Below are 10,262 nucleotides of genomic sequence, written 5' to 3' on the forward strand. Positions count from 1 at the left end.
CACTTCATCCAGTTTGTAAGAGCATTTCTATATTTATCCTTCGAGTTATATATATATATATATATATATATATATATATATATATATATATATATATATATATATATATATACTACTGATCAAAAATTTAAGACCACTTAAAAATCTTTTAAAAAAAAACTTTTTTAGGGATAACTTTTAAACTCTTCCGGCTTAAGGTTACCAATACCAATCAAAAAGGTTATGAAAAAAAAACTACATTCCAAAGATTTGTTTTTAAAATTTACACTTTTATTAAATTAGGCTTTTTATATCGTGTAATTATCTGTGTATTCATTTGTCTAGTGTACGTTTATACTATAGTCTAATCAGGTTTAGAATGAGATAGTATGTATTTAGATCGGTGAAAACACTTCTACAAAATTTCCTTATTCTCCTAAATTAAATAGTCTTAATAATAAGTATAATTATATGAAATTCCAGATTGCATTTTTAAACTAATGAATTGTACTTATCTAGTATCGACGATTTAAATTCGAATTAGGCGTTATTCTTTCGAAATTCTTTAATACTACCTATCTAGTAATTTTGCGATTTTTTATGATTCTATGTTATTTATTTTGTGATATCAAGGTCAAATGTCAAGATTACGAAAACTTGACGTATTTTTGCCCTGCGATACTAGTAGGGAACATGCAACATATTTTTGTAGGTCGTCAATATTTCCATGGCATAATTTCATGTATTACTTTTAACAATATGCCAGAGGTATCGATCAGACTTTTACTTATGCTTACATTGTCACTATTGGTTTATATTTTTGCCAATAGTTTAAAAGCTAGTAATATTCTTACTAGACAATGTGAGGTGTATGGTTAGAAAAAAACGTACCGGGCGTATCTGCATCGCTCTTTGGGAAAGAAGCAGGAAGGGATGGCTAGCTCATTTATATACACGAAGGGCATATTGGGAAGGCAGGGCATGATGGGAGAAGCTATTTTTTCTGTCTCTTCCTTTTTTTTCTAGATAGGATATAAAAGCTGGGAAGATTGTTTACTCGACGTCGTTCGAACGTACGGTGAATTCGCGTGTTAGGGGAAGAAAGAAAGACGGATTTTCTACAAACATCGAAACTGGAAGAGAAAAAGGATTGTCGTTTTTGTGTGTGTGTGTGTGTGTGTGTGTGTGTGTGTGTGTGTGTGTGTGTGTGTGTGTGTGTTCCGAGAGCGTTGCAAGCTGAAGAAGTAAAACCTCTTTTTTTTTGCATGAACATTTAAGAGTATTCGGCAGTTAAAAGGAAAACTTTAATTTCAATACTAGAAGCTATTTCGGCTTATCAGACGGGTTAACATGGTGGACGGTGGAATGGAAATGGATCTCCGGGCCTTCGGAACTACGAAACAAAGTAAGCTGCTATGAGAAAACACTGCAAGGAGACATAAGAAAAGGATTCGAGGAAGAAGTGGAGAGGTGGATAGAGGAGTAGAGGAGGGAATTCTGAAACCGTGGACAGGGGAAGAAAAATGAGTGCTACCATTACTGGCGGTTGTTCAACCCACAAAGAACAAAGTTAGACCGGTACTGGATTTCAGAGAATTAAACAGATACGTCGCCTGCCACACTGGAAAAACTGTATCAATAGCCTTGACGTAAAAACTCGGAAAATGCTGGCCCTTCATAAAGTCATTTACAAACATCAGTGCATGGACAGGCTGTACTTACCACGGAGAGAAGGTGGTTTAGGCCTCAATGAAATAAACCACGCATACCGAGCTTCAGTGGTAAGCATAGGCCAATACATCAAATGTTCTTCTGACCCAAAATAAAAATGGTGAATTAACATCACACCAAATGTCTGCCTCAGCAGACGTCAACTACAAAGCTTGGTGAAAATTTCAGTGGTAACACACTGGACAACACAGTAGAAAAATATGACAACCCAGCAACCCTAATCGCCCGAAAGAAGAGAAAGGAGTATACTAAAAGGGAACTGAAGACAAGACTAGAAGGATGGCAACAATATAAGAGAGCAGGCAGGTTCATGGAAGAACTAAACCAGAGCTACATTGACAAGGAGGCCTCACTACAAAGTGACAAATTTCTTGCTCACAAATGGATTTAAGAAAATGGCTGGTCTGCAAAAAACCGACCAATGCAGATTCTGTCACTCAGCTGTTGAAAGTCCAAGCCACCTAAAGTCTGGATGCAAGATCCTTCTAGCCGATGGTCATTACACTGCCCGCCATAACAAAGTATGTAGATACTTACATTGGAAGATCTGGGGAGAGATGCAACTAGATAAATTGTCGAACATCTGGGAACATGAACCACCACCGATAACATAAAATGGAAAAGTGACAGTGTTCTACAACAAAGACATACAGGCAGGCAGATACATAAAAGACAAGGCCATCAAGCTAGATATAGTAATATGGAACAAGCCCGAAAGGACTGCACTCATTATCGACGTCACAGTTCCAAACGACTTTGGTCTTAATAGAGCAGAACGGGAAAAGATAACAAAATATCAGGACCTAAAAAATGATCTAAAAACAACATGGTCTCTGAAAGAAATAAACATTATACCAGTTGTGACAGGTGCAACTGGCCTAATAAAAAAGAACCTTCAAAATTACTTAGAAGCAATCCCTGGAAAACCAAGCTGTAAGGAAATACAGATAGCAGCCATAAAGGAAACAATGTTTATTCTTAAAAGAGCCCTCGGATATAAATTTAAATTATAATAGAATCAAGTGTTAGACCCAGAAAGGAGCCCCTTGATCTCTTCAAACTAACAAAAGTAAAATAAAATAAAGAAAGGGGAAGATGTATTGCCTGACGAGGTTAGGCTTTGGGCTGAGCTCAGCCCCAAAAATTATGACTGCCGTGCTGAGTAAAGACTGTACAATGGACAAGGCCACTAGTTCGTACATTGACGAAATTCTCGTGGAGGAAGCAGAGGTGACAGTGGAGAAAGTGAGAGGCCATGTCGCGAGGTATGGGTTAACTGCAAAACCGGCGAAGTCCCTGGATGGAGGAGCGTCGTTGGAGTTGAAACTATGCCGAGATGGTAAAGGAAGCCTTGTCTTTAGACGAGGGAATGCAATACCCGAAATCGGAAGTGACCTGAGAAAACGAGAACTCTTTTCGGTCTGCGGGAGACTGGTGGGACACTATCCAATCGCCGGCTGGCTCAGGATAGCATGCAGCTTTATTAAACGACAAACGGGCACTGATGGCTGGGAGGGCCGTGTGACGTAGGAGGTCACGAACATGCTAAAAGCAATCATCGCGAGAGTGACGAAAGAAGACCCAGTAAAGGGGGAATGGTGCGTCAGTGGCGGAAACGCGGGGGTGATTTGGTGCGATGCCAGCAGTCTGGCATTGGGCGTGGTATTCGAGATGAGAGGTGTAACTGTGGAAGATGCAGCATGGCTAAGAAAGAAAAACGACTATTCCCATATCAACGTAGCCGAACTGGAGGCTGCTATGAAAGGAATCTGGTCCTGAAGTGGGGATTGAAAACGATTGAAATCAAATCCGATTTGGCAACGGTAGTTTCATGGATCAGGTCGGCAGTGACTGGCGATAAGAGAGTTAGGACCAGAGGTGCTGCAGAAAAAGGTCAATTTTAGAAAACAAAGAACAGTGTCTAATATTAGAACAGCTGAATAGCTAACAGAAACAGTCGGATAGTGAAAACGACGAAAGTTCCAATCATATATGCTACAGCATATATGATTGGAAACTTGGTGTTGTACCCCGATCACCACGGTGTCATGCAGTCTAAAGTAAAACTGTAACAAAATGTAATGAAGCCTAAAGTAAAACTATAACATATTTTGATACATTTCCCAACCGATATCGGAAAATGTTTTTCACAGTGTCCCTAAATCGAATGCCGCCACGAATGAAAGCAGTGTAACTGAAGGTTTATCTGTTTATCTCTTTATCATCAAAGGGTGTTTTGTGGATTAGAATAGTAGTCCGTTTAAATAACTACCGCGTCTAATGTTTATTCTCTGTGTTAAAAGAATTGTTTATTGTAGTAGTCTGTTGAGTGTGTGTTTAAACCCACTTTCACACAAGCACATATACACACAATGATGCAGGTATGCGACATAGCATTATTTATTTTCTCAATCCGCTGTGCTTATCTTATACATGCATGTATAAGATATATTGATGCTGTATATATTAATTATGTAACAATAAGTGACCGTAGTAAAAATTATTATACAGACGCAACTAGTTTCTATATTGCTCAGTTAATTTCTACATCCCTCAGCTAGTTTCTATACTGCTAAGCTAGTTTCTATACTGCTAAGCTAGTGTCTATATTGCTCAGTTAGTTTTATATTGATCAGCTAGTTTCTATATTGCTCAGTAAATTTCTATATTGCTCAGTAAATGTCTATATTGCTCAGTTAATTTCTATATCCCTCAGCTAGTTTCTATATAACTCAGCTAAGCTATCGCCTATATCGCTCAGTTAATTTCGATATTGCTCATTTAATTTATGATATAGATCTATCAGCTACTTTCTATATTGATCAGCTAGTGTATATATTGCTCAGTTAATGTCTATATTGTTCAGCTAGTTTCTATATTGCTCGGTTAATTTATATATTGCGCAGCTAGTTTCTACATCGCTCAGTTAATGCTTATATTGCTCATTTAATTGCTATATTGCTCAGTTAATTTCTATATTACTCAGTTAATTTCTATATTACTCAGTTAATTTCTATATACCTCAGCTAAATTCTATACCCCTCAGCATGTTGGTCAGTTCTATATTGCTCAGCTATTTTTTTACATCGCTCAGTTAATTTTTATATCATTTAGTTAATTTCTATATCCCTCAGATAGTTTCTATATTGCTCAGATATATTCTATATGGCTCAATTAATTTCTTTATTGCTCACTTAATTTCTACATCCCTCAGCTAGTTTCCATATTGCTCACCTAGTTTCCATATGGCTCAGTTAATTTCTATACTGCTCAATTAATTTCTTTATAGCTCAGTTAATTTCTATATCCGTCAGCTAGTTTCTATATCCCTCAGTTAATTTCTTTATTGCTCGACAAGTTTCTATATAGCTCATTTAATTTCTATATTGCTCAGTTAATTTCTATATTGTCAGCTAGTTTCTATTTTGCTCAGTTAATTTCTATATTGCTTAGCTAGTTTCTATATCGCTCAGTTAATTTCTATATTGCTCAGTAAATTTCTATATTGTCAGTGTATTTCTGTATTGCTCAGTTAATTTATATATGCCTCAGCTAGTTTCTATATTCCTCAGATAGTTTCTATATTGCTCAGCTAGTTTCTATATCGTTCAGTTAATTTCTGTAATGCTCAGTTTGTTTTTATTATTATTATAAGCACTTGCATCTAGAAAAGAAATATTACAAAATTCATAACTAAACTGCCATAATAAGACGTCCTTCGCGGCTGCAAATAGGAATTGATTTGATTATATATCCATATATAAGTCTATCCAAGTTTGATAAGCATATTCAATATCATCCAATTATGTATGTGCGTGTAATTTTAATTTGCGTTGTTCGGGCGGAATGTATAAATATCTAAGAAATTATCAACTCTAATTTGTTTAACTAAAAGATTGCTCACATTATGCTTTTCCACTATGTTCTGTATATTTTTAACGGTTACCTCGAAGTAAGTGCTCTTTGTATCGAGAGTGCCGTTGCACTTTGAAACTCCTAAGGGCGAAAGAACACCTCTCTGACACCCAGTTGTTGTCCTGAAACACATTATATCATTATTATTAGTAAGGGATTTCGTTGAAGATGATACTATTGAGGGATTCGGTTTGACGAGGTGACAGCGTAGCTCGATTTGGCCTTGGGCGCTCGGGTCGGGGCGTCTCACTAACGACGAGGCATCTTTGATCTGGCTGGTAATTCGAAGCGTTCTTGTGGTCAGTAAGAGACTTCACTCAGCTGGCTTGGCAAGTTCGCCTATAAACGGTATGTTTATGAGGACGAGGCTTTTTTCTATTGTCGCATTGTTGTACCGCTGAGTGAGTTGGTTGCAGGGATCATGGTTCGCATCCTGAACGTACCGTCTTTCAACCTGGCACCCATCAATGTTTTTAGCAACTGGGTCCCGGCAATTAATGGGCTTAGAAGACAAACATGTCTGACCTTGCTAACAATGATAAGGTGTGTGATATGGAGAATTCGCATGAAAGTGGTTTACGGAGCTGAGGACTATGCTCCTCTCAATCTTGTTCGAATCTTCCTTTTTTATTTGTATTAAAAATGTCTAGCGAAGTTATTAACAACAGTCCGTTAGTGTACATGGTACTTATAGGATCGTCGAGTGATTTGTTTACCGCAGGGATAAATTAGAAAGAAAAAAAAACATGACTTTTAGTCAATTCAATGTAGCATTTAGGAGTTAGAAGGAAACTGAGAAAATGATTATGAAAAAAAAACAAATCTACAAATATGAAATTTAAAAATGCCCACTTAAAAACACCAAAATAAAATAATACCTTCACTTCGAATAAAAGCCGGTACTTTTCCAAAAACAAATTTTCTCATGAGAAAAATACGAACATTATTTGCTACAATTGTGAACGATCCAAACAATTAATTTAAAAATTAAAATTATTATTTCTTTGACTAAATATTCCAAAACGTTTATTATATTGTCCGCGAATTTCCCTCTGAAAATACATAATTGTTTAGTGTGACATTTTCCGTAATAAGAATATTGAAATCAAAAGTAAACAAATATCGCTTTAAATTAAATATATTGTTCAAATATATATAGAGAGAAAGAGAGATATCCACATATAGTACTGTTTCGCTGAATCACAGATCACCAGTGCGGCTAGACAAGCAACTACCTCAAGTCAGGATTGAAACCCAACCGCCCAAATAACCGTCAGCGCTTCTAACCGTTACGCTATTCGGTTGCTGGGTAGTGTAGTGAATTAACGTTTTGACATTGTTCAAACGCCTAAGCTCAATATTTTACTCAAGATATATATATATATATATGTATATATATGTATATATATGTATGTATATATATATGTATATATATATGTATGTATATATATGTGTATATATATATGTATATATATATGTATATATATGTATATGTATATACATGTATGTACATATATATGTATATATATATATATAGGCGAATGAACTCTTTTTCTGGGTCAACGGCCAACTAGCACCGTGTATATATGTGTGTGTATATGTGTATTGCATATATATATATGTATATATATATATATATATGTGTGCATATGCATATATATATATATGTATGAAATAAAATGGAGGTGGAAGGACCTGGATACTCAACGTTTCGCCCGATTTATGCGGGCTTCTTCAAGAGGGATGGTCATTGACGAGAGAGTCGGAGGATTGGGGCTATATATAATGATGGGGAGAGCAGCGTGTTTTCCTTATGTAAATTAGATGTCATATATACATTTTATGAGAGAAGAACTAATTAGAGTAAACTAGTGTATTGGATTACGTCTAAAAGATAAAATATCGTAGAGATTAAAAATTGTGTTTGGAAATATAGCGGTGATAGATTAAATAAATAAAATGACACGAGATTACGAAAGAATCTTTTTTTTTTTTTTTAAATTAGAAATAATTGAATTGGGATAAAATAGCGCAGTAACTTAAAAGATGGTATCTAAAAATAAGAATAGGTGATAAAATGGAGTCTAAAAATAGATAATGATAAAATACAGTAAATAAGTAAAATAAAAATAAAATTAAGTGAAATTACGATTTTTTTTTTCGCGTTTAACCGGTGTCTAAGTTGTTTTCTTTGATAATTATTTTCGACAGAAAGGGAGCAACGTGGAAAAAACCTTTTCTTTGCTTAATTATATTGCTGGAATGGGAGATTATAGCTGACTCAATTAAACGTCGTGTGGATCTGTTATGTATGTGTTTAAGGAAAGTTGCTTTGTTAAAATCAAAATAATAATCCAATACACCCAATCATCTCTGGCATTGGCAGTGCCACCCATAAGATAGCAAGAGCGATCACAAAACTCCTAACGCTATTATTGGGCACAATTAGCAATTCCCATATAAGAAACTCTGGCGACCTTCTTAATAAAAAACATAGATATGAAAAATAAAACCATGAATAGTCTCGATATAGAATCTTTATACACCAATATCCCTACCAAGAAATGTCTCAACCTTCTTTCAAAACACTTAAATAAAATAAAAATTAAATTACCTTTGCCGATAGATAATATAATTAAAATTATAAGTATATGCATTGACATGACATATTTCACATTCGATGGACTCTGCTACAAACAAAAATTTGGACTGCCCATGGGTAACCCTCTAAGTGGGGTTTTGGCATGTCTATTTTTAGAATTCATCGAAACCGGACCCATGAAATATAAATTGCCCAAGGGTACCTCCTACTATAGATATATTGATGATATTTTAATTTTTCTCCCTATATCTTCCAAAATAGAGAATATCACTGATAAATTAAACAAGATTGAACCCACTATTAACTATACGTATGAAAGAGAAAATAACAACTCCATACCTTTTCTGGACATCAACATCATAAATAACAATGATCATCTAAGTTTTAAAGTCCATCGGAAAGTCACGAATAAAAATGATTACATACACTTTTACTCTCATCACGATGATAAAGTAAAAAGAGGTATTCTAATAGGATTTTTTCTTAGGGCCCTGAGAATATGTAGTGAAGAATACATCGTGGAAGAATTTGAGTATATCGAACGTACATTCATGAACTTGCAATACCCTCAACATTTTTTGGCAAATACAAAAAGAAAAGCACTAAAAATTTTCCATAACCGAAACCGAGACCATTCCTTAAATAGCCAGATACACAACAGACAATTAACATTACCAACTAATAAAAACAACGACACAATATATAAGAACCTAAATAAGACAGGCATTCAAATAACAAAACTAAACTCTTTAACAATTAGGGATCTAACACGTAAAATTATAACTAACACCAACATTAACACCAAAGCCGGAATATATTCCATACCCTGCCTTGATTGTGGAAAAATATACGTAGGAGAAACTCAACGTAATTTAAATAAAAGAATATATGAACACAAAAGAGATGTAAAAAACAACAATACACTCAACGCCATATTTTGTCACATCATGGAAAACGACCACCATTTTGATTTTAACAAAGCAACTTTCCTTAAACACATATATAACAGATCCACACGACGTTTAATTGAGTCAGCTATAATCTCCCATTCCAGCAATATAATTAAGCAAAGAAAAGGTTTTTTCCACGTTGCTCCCTTTCTGTCGAAAATAATTATCAAAGAAAACAACTTAGACACCGGTTAAACGCGAAAAAAAAAAAAATCGTAATTTCACTTAATTTTATTTTGATTTTACTTATTTACTGTATTTTATCATTATCTATTTTTAGACTCCATTTTATCACCTATTCTTATTTTTAGATACCATCTTTTAAGTTACTGCGCTATTTTATCCCAATTCAATTATTTCTAATTTAAAAAAAAAAAAAAAAAGATTCTTTCGTAATCTCGTGTCATTTTATTTATTTAATCTATCACCGCTATATTTCTAAACACAATTTTTAATCTCTACGATATTTTATCTTTTAGACGTAATCCAATACACTAGTTTACTCTAATTAGTTCTTCTCTCAAAAAAAAAAAAAAATGTATATACATGTATATATGACATCTAATTTGCATAAGGAAAACACGCTGCTCTCCCCCATCATTATATATAGCCCCAATCCTCCGACTCTCTCGTCAATGACCATCCCTCTTGAAGAAGCCCGCATAAATCGGGCGAAACGTTGAGTATCCAGGTCCTTCCACCTCCATTTTATTTCATATCGTCGGATTTAATCCAGCTCAACAATCATATATATGTATATATATGTATATATATATGCATATATATGTATATATATGTATATATATGTATATATATGCATATATATGTATATATATATATATGTGTGTATATATATGTATATATATATGTATATATACGTATATATATGTATATATATGTATATATATATGTATATATATATGTATGTATATATATATGTATATATATGTATATATATATGTATATATATGTATATCTATCTATCTATCTATCTATATGTATATATATATGTATATATATGTATATATATGTATATCTATCTATCTATCTATCTATATGTATATATATATGTATATATATGTATA

The sequence above is a fragment of the Euprymna scolopes genome, chromosome 22 (assembly GCF_053919585.1).
Source record: "Euprymna scolopes isolate OS-2025 chromosome 22, ASM5391958v1, whole genome shotgun sequence".
NCBI classification, from domain to species: domain Eukaryota; kingdom Metazoa; phylum Mollusca; class Cephalopoda; order Sepiida; family Sepiolidae; genus Euprymna; species Euprymna scolopes.